General features: G+C 38.7%; 1 pseudogene; it reads right to left on the reverse strand.

Moving 5' to 3' along the window:
* Positions 1-15763, reverse strand: part of LOC114083739 (aldehyde oxidase 3-like) — an 87849-nt pseudogene that overhangs the window by 46694 nt on the left and 25392 nt on the right.

Genomic DNA, 15763 nt, shown 5'->3' on the forward strand with positions numbered 1-15763 from the left:
AAGAGTCTTGGTCCCTCCATCTGTTTTCCAAAGAGGACCACTATCATTAGTTTCCTGTGTATCTTTTCAGAACTTCTCTATACAAATGCAAGCAAATATAAATCTATATTACCACACTCCCTGCTTTGTACACCTTTCTGCATTTTTTCTTTTGCTTATCTGAATAACTTGGAGATCCTTCTATTCCCACAGAAGGTAATAAATAACAGATCTTACCAATGTGACCAAATTCAAGATTTCTGACTTTGGTCTCCTCCTCATCTCTCACACTGAAGTGTGAGAATGTCCTCAATTAAAAAAAATTACATATGCAGCCACATTGAATTCCCTTATATAAATAGATGGACACTCAATTTGTTTCTAGTATTTTCCTATTGCAAACAATGGTACAAAGAAAAACTTTAAAAATACGTTATTTGGCAGGTGAACAAGCTAAGCTGTAGGATAAATGCCCAGAGCAGGGTTGTTGGTTAAATGGCATATACATTTGGAATTTTCATAGATATTGCTAAATCTTTCTTCATAGAAGTTGTTCTAGTTTGCATTTCTATCAGGAAGATAAGAAGGCAACAGAATGTGGTTTCAACTTAATATACTTTGCCAATTTGTAGGCTAAAAATGGCTTAACATTGTAGCTTTTCATTTAGGAAGAGACTAAGCATCTCTTCCTACCTATAAGGGCCCTTTTTTAAAATTTACTCCTGTGATCTGTCTGCTGGCATTCTTTGCATGTTTTTCTAGTCTCTCCTTTTCATTTCTAGGAAATTTTTATGTAATTAAGAAATCAGGAACAATTAAGAAACTTGTGCCTATGGTATGGCAACTATTTTCCACTTGATATTTATTTTTTGACTGCTTATATTTTTCTTTTGCTGAAGTGTGCTACTTTATATAGTAGAACTGATAAATCTTTTATGAAAGTTAGAATTTGAGTCATACTCAGAAATACTATTGAGGAGTTCCCCCGTGCTTTTCTTGCTTGCTTTTTGGATTTATTTCACTTTTGACCTTTTAATTTTTAATCCTTTTATCTTGTTTTATGTTGGTGTCATGGGGTAGTATGTTAAAATTAATTCTGATCATTCCTTTTTTTTCACTTTGAACCTGACCTCCAGTGAGAGCAATTCCATGGCATTTATCTGTGGACAAATTTTCAGCTTCTCTCCTTAGAAGGAGCAGAGGCTGCCATGCCTTGGCCAATGTAATGCAAATGATTCCTCTCAATGTCCCACTTCTAGGCAATGTTGCTATGTCCCTCTGCAGTGGATCTATCGCAGAATGCACAGAAGGCATCACTGTAGATTTACCTTGGAACCTGGCGAAAAGTGAAGAAAAGCCCAGGCAACAAAGGCACATTCAATGAGGACTGAGCCAGTTAATGTGGGACAGGACAAAACTTAAGGGCAGTGAAGGACCTGAGGTGTTGGAACCTGGGACAGGAGCTAAGGGAAATAAATTTCAAATTTACAAGTGTTAAAATCTACCTAAAAAGCAAAGGTTTGAACTTTATAGGACTCAAATGTCAAGTTTGGAATTGAGACTTTCCCTTTAAGGAAAACCAGAAGCATTTCAGGAGTACTTAGACACACAGGGCATGATTAGAATCTGCTGTGGGCTAGGAGGACACATTTCCAAATGGAAGTACCTGGTGGTAAGAGGAAGGAAAATTGAAAATTTCAGGACAAAATAAGTTTTCCAGTTTGTGGTATCTCCATAGCAGATGGAAAACTCAAGATTAAGGGTTTTCAGGAGTAAAACAATATCCTTTGGAACTTTCTGGAAAGACATTTCCAAACTGACCAAAGGCCAAGCAGATGCTGACATTACATGAATACTCACAATCACAGGCTTCATGTCTTGATACACAAACTTCATCATTTTTGTGGCCTGCTTGTCATGGGCATATGAATCTGCAACCACAGCACAGACAATCTGATCCATGCAAATTACCTGCAGAAAAAAAAAAAAAACAGACCAAAGAACATGCCAAGAGGGAATGAAAATGTGCACTGGAAAGGCTCTTGCCAACTGGGGTTGGGGGAAGACATGCCTGGAATGGTATGTGGGTGACTTGTAGCATAGAGATAGGTCTGGGTTCTCACTCTGGCTCTGCCACTCAGAGCTATATGGCCTCAGACAGTTTGCTAAGACCATCTAAATTTCCATGTCTTCATCTTAAAATGGAACAGTGTCAACTTAACAGGGGTCTTAGCTGCTTTAAATCTGTTCCAAAACAAGGCTTAGTACAAATAAGAAACCTAACGTTACGAGTCGGATTGTATATGGTCATGTGTGCAAAGTCACCTGGAAAATAATCGGTTCCAAGGAAGAGCAGCTGCTGTGAGAATGCTAGGCACTGTTATGGTGCTACCTCGTCCTGGGCGTACAGTCTGTCTTCTTCACTGCCATTGTCACTGGGAACATCACTTCAAGGACACCAGGCCATGCCAGGGCCTTGGATGCATCAATGGAACTGGGGAAAAAACAAAGCCACTTGCATGCTGCAGGATCACATGGTCCTCTTCTGTGTAAATATGCAAATCCCAAGAACCACACTGTAATTCACATGGGCCAAGAAAGTCTATCACAAAAAGTGTGTTTACTTCATACTGACACTGTGGGAAGTGGGGCACATTGGTTTCACTGGGTGCAGAGGCAAAAAATAAAAGGGGGGATCCTCAGGAGAGCATTTGGTATTCTTCCCTTCCTGGGAAGATGTACCCTTGAGTTTCCATGACACAATGTTCAATTGGTGACACTTTTAGGAATCCAGGCTCCTCTTAAAACAATCTTTCAAAAAAAAAAGGGGGAGAGAATCATATCTCTTCGGGTTTTCATGAGCCAAGGAAATTGTTCTTGACACTTTTCATTCTTAGATAACAATGGCCAGCCCTACAGATACCAGCTCCCTCTCTTGACAGGAGCTTATTAATGTATTCACACAAAATCAGTTTCTTAACTTCTTTTTATTTTATCGAGGTATATCCTGAGATGTGTGTGTGTGTGTGTGTGTGTATGTGTGTGTGAAGTACTTCAGCGTGCAAAGTTGAGTTGATTGCTGATGGATAACTGTGCCCTTAAGTGCTTCCTAGGCATTACTGGGTTTGCAAGTCTGCCTTGTCACTTACAAACTCTAGCATGTGGCCTGATGCAGGTCACCACTGCCAGGAAGGGTTCCTCTGCCAAGGTAGGCATGTCATCACAAAACACTGCCTTCCCTGTGGTGGGATGAATGCCAGACTGATGAATGATGGGGCGTTCAACTGGATCTTGCAAGGGCTTCTGGAGATCTATGAACTGGGTTAAAAAAAAAAAACAACAAAGCACAAAGTAGATTGGTGTTATGAGTCAGAAGCAACCACAAAGAAATGGGTACATCTTTGTCTACTCTAAATGCTTCAAGCCCGTGTTCAGCTCTAACTGGAGTTTTCTTCAGCCTCATTGTTTATCCACATGACACTAAAGAGGGTACATATGATGAGGATGAGGCAAGGTGGGGACTGGACCAGCGGGAGGTTGATTGTGAGAGAACTGGCATATGGGATATTCTACTTTTATGAGAAAAACTACATAGTTTAAACAGTTCTTAGTAAGATACCACTTGAGGTACAATTTCCCATTGTTGGCATGTCCATTAGGGAGCCTGTGTGAGGTTCCCCTTAAGGCAGGGAGGCAGTTAGCACTGCATCAGGTGGGAAACTGGGAGACACAGTTCTGGACCCAGAACTGCCATAAATAACTTTGGGCAGAAGTTTTTGTTTGCTTGCTTATTTATTTTCAAACTCTTCGGGCTTTCGTTTCTGAACCTCAAAAATCATGCTTTTTAGCTAAACCAACTTTTGAACTTGTAAATTTAGAGGCTTTTTTTTGTACTAGATATTGAACTCAGGGGTTCTTAACCAAAGAGCCATAGCACCATCCCTTTTTAGTTTCTTTAATTTCAAGACAGGGTCTTGCTAAGTTGCTTAGGGCCTCACTAAGTTGCTGAGGCTAGCTTTGAACTTGTGATCCTCCAGCCTCAGCCTCCCAAGTCACTAGGATCACAGGCATATGATACCATGCCTGGCAGACTTTATTTTTTTTTTAACTAATCTGGGTCTATGAATTTAGAGCTGGGGTGAGGATGAAGTTTACTCTCCCTTCATTGAAGGCAAATTTTATAACACAAGAGTGAAGATCTTTAAGAAGTGTCAGTTCTCGAATTCTGTAATTTCATGTAATTGAAGTTACCCAGTGGATATTCCTGTCCCTTGAAGTTGTTGCATGGTGCCCCTGGGGATGAACACCAGGATGTTTTCCAAATAACAGTTTCTTTTCTTCATTTGGTAAACCTCCTCAGCCCAACAACCAACCCAACTTCAGAACATCAGTTGATGTGAGAGGGAGGGCCAGGCTCTTTATTTGGGGAAAAAATCTAGACAATTGTATTATTCAGGGTCCTCTAAAGGAACAGAAACAACAGGAAGTATAATTATAAGCAGGGGATTTATCAGGTTAGCTTATGCGACCAGAAGCTGGAATAGTCCACAATGGCCGTCTGTAGGCTGGAGAACTGAAAGAACCAATAGCTGCACAGTCCAAGAGGCTAAAGCTCCAGAACAAGAGGGATTAAGGGTGCTACCCTAGTCCCACACTGAAGGCTTCTGGAGAAACCACTTTGGAAGAGTGAAGAAGTGAGAGTCCCATATCCTCAGAAGACTGCATCTGCAGTCAAGAACCTATTGGAGAAGAATGGAGCTTGCATTTGCTTCCACTTCCTTGTTCTTCCAACTTTCATCCCATCCAAGCCATTATCCTATTGTTACGTGACGAGTCCTTGCTTCCCCAAATGCTGAGGTATAACACCAGAGAAGCACGCAGAGGCAAGTTTAGAGTGGAAAGTAGAAGCTTTATTAAAGGGCAGCAGAAAAGACTTCTCCCCGGAGGAAGAAGGGGACCCAAAAGGTGGAATCCGTGGAAGGGGGAGGTCTTCCCTTTTTTTTAGCTAAGGTCTTCTTTCAGCTTTCCCACACTCCTGTCCTTTGTTTTCCGCTATCTTGCAGTGATAGGAGGCAGGTGGGAAGGCCCAAAAGGTAGGTGATAGGTGGACTGAAGGAGTAATATGGGCAGAAAAGGCAGCTTTGATCAGCATTTCCCTGTTTGCTGGGAGCTGTGTCATTAACAGTTCCTTAGAATAGGTTCCAGGCCTTGGGGACATTAACATTTCAATTTCCCAAGTGTTGCTCTGGTTTCCTGGACTCCATTCTCAATAATGGCCTCTGTTTTATTTATCTTACTTGACATTAGACCCGATTTACCTAACTATACTAACTACCTATCTGTAAATCTGGCTTCACTATTGGACAGTGCTGCCCACACTTAGGGAGGGTCTCCATTTCAGTTGGCTATCCCACATGCCAATCATTCCTAGACACACTCTCATTGACACACCCATAAACTCCTTAATCTTGGGCATATCTTAATCCAATCAAGTTGAAAATTAAAATTGACCATTAGAACACTGCTCTGTCCTCTCCTGTGGCCCTCTGTGTATAGTGGTGGGTTAGCCTGGGGTGACGAGGGTTGGTGTACACTGGTGGGTTAGCCTGAGGTGATGAGGGTTATGTGCAGATGACCTTAAATCCTCTTTCTAGCTATAGGGCAAGTGAAAAACACTTTCCTCATATTTCCTTCAGGTTTCAGCAGCCCTTTGGGTATAATTTTGTCCTTCAAATCTATCTTTAGTGTTCATTTTTATGAGATTTAATCATATAAAAGCAAAATAGAACTATAAATGGCTAGTGACCATCTGAAAAAAAAAGAAATAATTTCACTAATAAAGTAATGCTAATCAAAATAACAAGATACAATTTTTCTCTAAATTGTGAAAGATCAGAACACATAATACCCAATGTTGGTAAGGTAAGGGTTGCTGAAATGGGAAACAATCTCTCTAGGCTCTTTTTAAGAACCTATGATATAGAAATTCTACAAGTAGGAATCAGTCTTAAGGATATAATTGGAAATGTGTGCAGATTCATGTACTAGAATACTTGCTAAAATGTTGTTTGCTCCCTCAAATGAGGATTGGTTGAGTAAATAAGAGCCTATGCATTTGAATAAAAAACCTGTTTCAGTTAAGAATCCCCTTTTGAAAAATATTTAGTGACATGAAGAAAAGTTCATGATAGTGCTATTTTGTAAAAACAGAGGGATGTCGGATTATAGATACAATATGATACTCATTTTATTTTTATTTACTTCTTTATTACACCCTAATAACTCTTAAGATTAGAAGGAAATCTATTAAAATGATAATAGCATGTTTAAAACATTATTCAAAACTTGGAGAAAGTCAAAAGAAGATTTCATGTGCTTTTAATGTCACACTGGAACACAGTCCAGCAAACCTGTCAATGGTTACCTTGTTCTTTAGGGGATCATTTTTTTTTTTAGGACTTTTTGTTTAATAATGATTAGGCTGAGATTCTGTTAAGTTACATAGTAACATGTAGTTTATTTTTTTAGTAAAGTATCAAATGATTCCTTTCCTCAGAAATGACAGCCTCAAAGATTACAGCTTTATTCCCTCTAAGATATTTACCACTTCTGTTATCTATATCTGCTACGTCTTTCATTATTCTTTCAGTGACTTTATACTCAATTTCAAGTTCATTTTCATTCAGTTGAATCATTTCTCTGGTCCCCTCATTAATAAGCTAAATAGGTCTCTGACAGAGAATAAAATTATGGCATTTGCCGGTAAATGGATGGAGTTAGAGAATACCATACTAAGTGAAGTAAGCCAATCCCAAAAAACCAAAGGCGGAATGTTCTCTTATAAGTGGATGCTGATCCATAAAATGGAGCGGACATGGGAAAAATGGAGGAGCTTTGATGGTGCAAAGGGGAGAAAGGGGTGGGAAGGTGACAGGGGGGCAGGAAAGGTGGTAGAATGAGATGGACATCATTACCCTAGGTACATGTATGACTGCACATATGGTGCAACGCTAAATTGTATACAACCAGAGAAATGAAAAGTTGTGCTGCAATTGTGTACAATGAATCAAAATGCATTCTGCTGTCATGTATACCTAATTAAAATTAATTAATTAATTTAAAAATAAAAAAATAAGTCTCTGACACATGTTTACTTTAGATTTGCCTGAGAATTAGGTTTTTAATATTTGTAATATACTTTAATAGTGATTGTATGTGTATGTATGAAAGGTTTCCAGTAGATTTGGGTTTTCTTTATATTTTTCTATATTTGTCAAGTGTTCATTACAGGGACTTTTACTTTTATCATAAGAAAGTGCAAACATGCATGTATATGTATGAATTCATACATTCTATATTGATTTCTCAATCCACATTTTCTGTAATCTTGTACCTGGTGAAGGGCACACTACACCCAGGATTCCTAAAGGTGTCTTTGCAGCTGACAGGACAGATTCTGACTGTGATATGGAAAAAAGTTTTCTCATGCTTCCTGCTCATGTGTTGAAGTCTTGGTTTTCAGCCTGTAGTGCTATTGGGAGGTGGTGGATTTTTTAGGGGGTAGAACATATTGGAAGGAAGTTAAGTCACTAGGAATGTGCCCTTTCAGTGGCTATTAGGACCTCTCTCTCTCTCTCTCTCTCTCTCTCTCTCTCTCTCTCTCTCTCATTCCTAGACACCATGAGGTAAGAAATTCTGTTCTACTGTATGCTCTTTGCCATGAGGTACTACTTTGTTACAGGCCCCCAAATAATGGAGCCAACAGACCATGGTCAAAACTTCTCAAACCATGAGCCAAAACAACCTTTCTTTCTTTTAAGTGGATTTCCCCGGGTGCTTTGCCACAATGATGGAAAGCTGACTAACATACTCCCTGAAACTTAATCTGCCCTGCTGGATAAGTTCAGAGGTGTCCATCTTCACAGCCATCTGAGTTGGACATAGGGCTCTCTTCTGCAGTGGAAGACTCCAGCCTGAATAGGCAGCTCCTTCACTGATGGAAACTAGAATCTGAGTCCTATTGAAGAGAATGGAAAGCACAGGAGGGTCTGAAATTCAAGGCCCAGTGAGGGCTGGAGAAGACCAGAGGAGGAAATGAACCCACATCATGGGAAAGAACCTGAAGGCAACAGATGGCCAGAGTAGTCTGTGATGACCCAAATGCCCCTCCTCCCAGGCAGGGAAGGGAACAGGGTCAACCTACTTCCTTCCTTCATACTCTGATTTTCTCTTTCATCTCTCTCTCTCAACCCCAAAGCCATGCAGCTAATATGACTATAGTCACTGGTGAAGTTTCCTTAGTCATGCAAATGAGAATAGTGACAGCGACAGTGTTTTCTTATTAGTTTCATTGTTCTCTCTTGTTTATTGATTGGAAAGGACTCTTAGTGAAATATTCAGATTTGAGTGTCAACTCTTCAAATACCAGCTTCCTCGGGAAACATAATTGTTCCACTCAGGACAAGCTAGGGACAGAGGTGCTGCAACCCACTTGCTGATGGTGGGTTTGACTAGATTCCTTGACTGGAGCACACACATCCTGGCATGGGCACATCCTGGCCTGGTGAGAAGGCCTTAAAGATAACATCGAGTCAGCTGCCACCTGATTACTCACTGTCACCAAGAACTGAAATACACCTCCCTTCTTGCTGAATTCTGCCACTTCAGAAACTGCGACAGTGAAAGTCACTGAACACAGAGACAGCAGGAGATCTCTGCTGCCCCCTGTTGCTAGGTCCTTGTAATACTGGCCATTTTAACCAATATGTTATCTAGCTTCAGTAATTTTATTATATAAGGGATAAGATTATAGGCAAAAATCCAAATTCAATCAGTCCTGGCTATTACCAACATTTTAAATTGTTGTCAGTCTTAGAGATGAAAGTTACATCTTGTTGCTTGAAATTTGTCTTTTAAAAATACCAAGTGAGGCTTTAGAAGTTTAATGGTTTTATTTTCCCTGTGATCTTCCAGTAGGAATGCTTTTCTTAGTTTTCCTTTATTCTTATTAACTTATAAAAGTTTTCGTTGCATATTTTTTTACTTATTTTTCCCTCTTCCATAGTCAAATTTGTCAGTCTTTTCCTTTATAGCTTCTGGGTTTCATGTTGTACTCAGAGAAGTCTTCCCCGAGCTATGGATTTAAAAAAATAATAATAATAATGCATATTTTTTCCTAGAAATTTCCTGCCTTTGTTTTTAATTTTTAAAACTTCAATCAATCTGGGATTTATTTTCATTGTAAGGTGAGAAATAAGACAGTTTTATGTTTCTTTCTTTGTCTTTAAAAGGGTTTGGTAATTGCATCAATTATCTCTGTTTAAATACTCCATCTTATTAATTAAAATGCATTTTTATTTCTCATGATACCCATTTTCTGATCTATTTCTGGACTCTGTGCTGTCCCATTGGTCTTTCAGTCTCTTCCTGTGACAGTATCTATAATGTTTAACATCTTGAGATGTATACTACATTTCAGAAGTGTGTAGGGTTAATTTCCCTTTGTTACTACTATTATTTTTCACAATGCCTATTTTTATGTTTTCATTTTATGTCTTCCTAGCTAAGGACTGCATCTTTCCCTGTATTCATGTCTTTTAAAATTATTATTAGACTGTTACAGTTATACATAGTACTTGGGTCCATTCTAACAAATCATGTCTCATTTTAAGTTTAATACTAGTTTAAAACTTCTCTTAATGTATAAGCCCTGCACATTTCTTATTGATTTTATTCTCAGAGATGTTTCTGTTTGCTGTTGTTAAGGGGAACTGTTATCCCACTGCACTTTCTGATTATTGCTTGTATGTAACATCCGATAGCTGAGCTTACAATAGTGATTTGAAATTCAAAAGGAAACCAAGGTTAAAGGACAGCTGTATCCTTATTTGTCAGTTCTGTTCATTCAAAAAATGTACTGACCTCAAATGACTGAGTCCCCAGAGGTATGGTTAAAGAAAGTCTTCTAGGATGCTGGTTTCTTGGAGATGTTGTGATATGCACAAGGGTCCTGAAATAAAGATGCTTTTATTATTTTAATGGAAAGTATTGATTGTGAAGATCTAGTTGACTGATATAAAAACCTTTTTTAAAAAACTGTGTGTTGCTGCATGGACTTCAGATTTTTATTTTCATCACTTTGGGGAAGTTTCTATAAATTAGAGGAGTTCTTTGGGTTTCATCCATCAAGGGACCTCAGAAACACAATTTGAAAAAGAGATCAAATAAATACGTGGTGCTTATTGAAACTTGAGAGAGGCTGGAAGCACCTGGAAAAAGCTCTCTTTCCTAGAGTGTCCTAAAGGCAAACTCATTTTTACCCTCATCTTTAATTGCTGCAAAACATCTGAGTGGAATTAAAGAGAAAGCTGATCATGAAAGTTCTTCAGTATTCCACCATTCCTCTGTGGGGAGATGCTGGGAGGATGATTTTAGCTAGAATCAGCCTGCAAGCTTCATTCAACCCCAACATCTAGATTAAAAGGAATAAGGAAGGAGTAGGAGGAAGAGGAGGAGGAGGAGGAGGAGGAGGAGGAGAAAAAGAAAGACAGAAAGAAAGAGAGAAATCTAACCAGTTTAGTAAGGAATACAAAGGTGTGTAATGTTTACCAGAAAATAAATTCTAAGAACACAAATGAAGGCTGCTAAAACTATTTTTCACATAGGAATATCATAACCTACACATGGGCCCCGGTGCACACTTGTTTATTTAAAGCATTGTTTTAAATAATCACATACATCTACTCTGAGATGCTATGATGCTACAGAGGGGGAACATGGGACCCCCTTTGAGAACCATGTCAATTGTCACTGTTTTAGAAGCAGCAGACTTTATTTGGTATGAGGTATAGGTTTAGAAATCACCTTCCAATAAACTGCTGACAGGACCTATTTGCACTGACTGTAGTAGGGCCCACTCCTCTATGGAAGATGCCAAAGTCCATAATGGTGATGATTATGCTATCTTTGAAAAGGACTCTCATTCCAGCATTCACAATCACAAGGGAATTTTGCTAATGTGGACCAGTCTGAAAGCTGACACAAACTCCCACTGGAAAATAATAAGAATCTTTTTTTACTCTGGAAAAATTTCAAATGTACAGACATATCAAGAGTAGCACAATAAACGCCTTTCACCTAGGTTTGCAGATTCACCAATGGCTAACATTGTACCACATATGCATGCTCTCACTGTACTGCACACACACACACACACACACACACACATATGCGCACATGCACACACATGTTCCATCTAAGAGTTAATCACAGACATCATGACATGCATCCCTAAGTATTTCCATATGTAAATTCTAAGTCATCAGGGTTGTCTCCTGTATAACCATTGACCAACACCACTGTCATAATAATAAGCCTTATTAATGAGAAAAGATTCAATACTGCTATTTAACGTACAGTTCATGCTCAGATTTCCTCAAATATACAAGAAGAAACTTTATGGTTACCCCATGAGAGCCACAAAGGTGTTGTCTCCATCTCTCTTAGCTTCTTTAGTCTAGAAGAATTTATTTATTTATTTATTTATTTATTTATTTACTTACTTACTTATTTACTTATGAGAGTCACAGTCAGTTGTTTTGCTGACAACCCTCAACTGGAGCTTATCTGATTATTTCTTCACGGATTGATTTAGGTCGAACTTTGGAGGTGACAAGAACACTATATAGGTGATGGGATGTAGAATCTGCTGCTTCATTTACTTCAAAATCACCCCACTCACTGCTCATGGAAAGTCATTAACCCCAGTTAGGTTCTATTCTCAGAACACCATCTCTCTTCTCATTTTGCAAAACTTTTCCTGAGTCCCAGCATCCTTAAAACGAACCAGTTGTGAATCTGCATATCGGGTTCTGAGGATCAGTGACAAGTTAGCAATAGCAAATCTTAATTTCATTTTCCCTATACTTTATTTTTCTATATTTATGAATTTTAAAGTTTTTTTCTGTAAGCCCTAGGACAGAGAAGACACCTATTAACATTTTTAGCAAAGGGTGGTGACCATCTGTCTTTGACGCTCATGTAGTGCCCAGCAGACTTTCAAACTCTATCAAGTGGGTGAATGATACCAGGCTAAAATGCCCACAAAATAGATGTTCTGCTCTTCGATGTTTTGGTGTTGGCAATTGATTTTTATTTACTGGTCAAGTGATCTGAAACACAAGAACTGAGATGCAATAAAAAAACATCCACTTTTGACCAAGTTTCCAATTGGCAAACAGATACGCCATCAAAGAAAAAGCAAGTCAAAGGTAGATTTTGCCCTCAATGAATATGGAATCCTCCTATACTGACAGTATCTTAGATGATCAGAGCTCAGTTGGTTGCTAGCTCGTATCCTTGCAGTCCTCATTAATTTGAAGAAAACATTAGTCTTGGACAATAAGACCTAAATGAAAGATTTTATAAATTATTTTTTACTTAACTGTCCTGAGGCTGATGGTGGACTTTAGTTCTGGTTTTGTTACTCATTCACTGTGAACCTTTGTTGAAAAGATTAAACTTCTTTGGACTGTAATTTCCACACCTATACCATAAGGATATTGGGTTATTGGTCCTTTTTAATTACATGAGTTGTGATTCCAAAGATCCTGGGCTTTTAGAGCATTTGAAGAAGGGTAAGAAAATAATGCAATGTCCTAGAGTTTGCTAATGAAACTGGTTAATGTTAAATCTGCCATTATTGCTTATACCTAGGCATGTGCAAAATATTTGCTACAAATTCTATTTTTTTATTATGCTGAGTTTAATTCAAAATAAAAATAAGGCAACTAAATTCCAACATAGAAGTGGATATGATAAACTTCATAACCCATACCTTTCTAGAGACAGAAATGAAAACAGAAGCTAGGATTTGTTCTGGTTTCAGGCTTGCATTTGCTGCTCCAGCAAGAAAATGATCATTTAAAGGAATTTGCTGGATTCCTTCTATGCAGGAGGAAAAAGCATTTATTCACAAGTATATAGTACTGAAACTTACTTTATTAAATCCAGTCATATTTCTATTCTGAAAACACATTGTAAAATTAAAATTAAATTGAAAAATTGCCACATGTAACATCATGACTATCCCAAGATTTGGTTTGTAACCAGATGTACTGGGGACTCTGTCTTGGAAAAACAACCTTCTACCTGTACTAACAGAGCAGGACTCCTGTGGTTTATGGGAAACACTCTGCTAAGCTTACAACGCGTGACTTACAGGGCAGAGCGATCCGGATCAGTGGACAGATGTGACAATGGCAGACAGATGGGTGGATGGGGGAGATCATGGGCATGTGTTGGAAGGGCTAGACTGTACAGGGAGGAATGGGAATAAGCATGGGCACATTACTCACGAGAACAGTGACATCCACAATTAAATACCAACGACAGTAACAATCAATACATGAAACAATCTTAAGCCTATGTGATTCTTTCAAACCCACATCAGAAAACATGGACACCCAAATCAATGTCACTCTCAATGAAACAACCTCCTTGGGAGAGAGGACAGATTTACCTAAATGGTGCTGTCCACCTGTGATGTTCTGGGAACTCTGGAGGAAGGTGCTTGGTGGTGATAAATCTTTAACCGATGAAGGTGAGTCTGTCTTTTGTTTCATTACACAGGGGCCACTTCCCTGGTTTGCTCCTACTGGAAATTTCCTTTCATATAAGTCTGCTTGACAAGGTTGGTATAAAATTTATAGCAGCATGATATATATATATATATATATATATATATATATATATATATATATATATATATATATATATATCATACTGCTACATATATATATGTGTATATATATATATATATATATATATATATATATATATATCCCTCATTCATAACATAGAGCTTCTAAAACCCTTGTAGGCAAGAGGATTAGGAAAATATTTTGCTCTAATATTGGTTTTTGATCTGGTTGCTCCTAAAACCTTTGTAATTTCCTGAGTGATAGGAGCATCTGAAACAGTTCCTAAGTTCCTTGGAATTGACTGGTAAATAGGAGCATCATTTGTTCTGATGAGGTGGCTTTTGGTGGACATCTGGACAAACTCAGGTTAGGGGCTGGTTTCCAGGGAAACCAACCAAGTGATTACAGGATTACTGCTTTTAGCAAAGGCCAAATGATGTCTTCAGTCATTCTTATATAATGAAAATTCCATAAAAATTCAAAAGGACTAGGGTCTGGGCCAGCTGGAGGTACCTGGAGATAAGGCTGGGAGAGGGCAGGGAAACTCTGCTCTTTCCTGCATACTTTGCCCTACTCATGTCTTCTACTCGGTGTTCTTCAGCATCCTTCCCAACATCCTTTATAATGAATGGGTAAAGTTCTGTGAGTTACCCTAGCAAATCAGTGGAACCCAAGGGAAGGGTCATAAGAGTCCCAATGTATAGCCTGTTAGTCAGAAGCTCCAGAAGACTAGAATTATTGTTGGCATCTAAAGTGGGGGCAGTCTTGTGGACTGAGCCCTCAGTGTGTGGGATCTGATGCTATCTCCAGGTAGGCAGTACCACAATTGAGTTAAACTCAGTTAATGTCTGATAGAGAACAGCTTGGTGGGTGAGGAAAATCTTCCCACTCTGATGTCAGAAACACTGTAGGTTAAGACACCCAAGTGCAGGACAAAGAGTAAGTCATAAAGCTCTTAAAACAAAATTGCTACTAAACTAAAACTCTATGCTCTGTTCCTTTATAGTCTTGCTCTAAAACATAAATCAATGGCAGGATTTTACTTTCTTGGTGTTTTCTTCACGGTTTTGTGGTGCTGGGGATTGAGACTAGGGTCATTCCCCACCAGGCAAGCACTTCACCACTGAGCCCCAACCCCATGGGCTCACTTTTAATAATGAATAGATAAGGAGAAAAACAAGTTGAGATGTGTTCAGTGGTGCTTCCTGATTGCTTGAAGTGCCATTTCCACCCACTGTTCTTGGATCTGTGTGCTTTCAGTTCTAGTCACAGCCAAATGAAAAGTCAGCACTGCACCCAACGATGTCAATGAGGAGTTCATATTATCTCACTACTGTGTGTTTGATGTTTGTAAAACGGACATCAGTACCTGTAAGGGAATTCAGTGGCTCACCTTTGGAAGCAACTTGGAGGATGCAATTACCCACACCCAAAATGGGGCTGACATCAGAAGTTGGTAATCTGCTCATTATGTAACTACTTAAGGACTAAAAGAAAGATGAATAAGCAACCTCAGGGCTTTTGTTAAATAAATTGTGAAAGGCCTGTATTAAACAAAGAATGACATTTCTTTTCAACCTAATTCAGCAATTAGAATTTTAAAAATGCCAGCATAGATGAAATTTTCTTGCAAACCCTAAAATGTTTTTCAGGAAACATTAATCTTTTACTTATTTACTAAATAGAAACCGTGAAGACAAATGAAAATGAAAGTGAAAATTCACTTTGATGCCACTGCTAGATTTTGGCATTGAGGTGAGAGATGGAGTAGAGGTGAGATGGCCTCTATGCAATACACAGTAACAACCTTTGGATATGGGGAAACAAGCTTCTGGGAAAGGCCATCCATAAGGATCCCATTGGTGAAGAATTTACTTCCAACAATGAACTACAGATAGCATGACTGAGATTACCATTGCTGGGTAAAGGCCCTCAAGGAAAGAAAGTACAACCATACCAACTCAGGCAGCCTAGAATATGAACACAGAATCCTGAAGAGACCAGCAGAGACAAAACCATCGTAATCAAAGAAGAGAATTAGGACTGGACTGAAGAGATAGTCTGATAATTCTTTCATGCAGAGG

The sequence above is a fragment of the Marmota flaviventris genome, chromosome 11 (genome assembly GCF_047511675.1).
Source record: "Marmota flaviventris isolate mMarFla1 chromosome 11, mMarFla1.hap1, whole genome shotgun sequence".
Taxonomy (NCBI): Eukaryota; Metazoa; Chordata; class Mammalia; order Rodentia; family Sciuridae; genus Marmota; species Marmota flaviventris.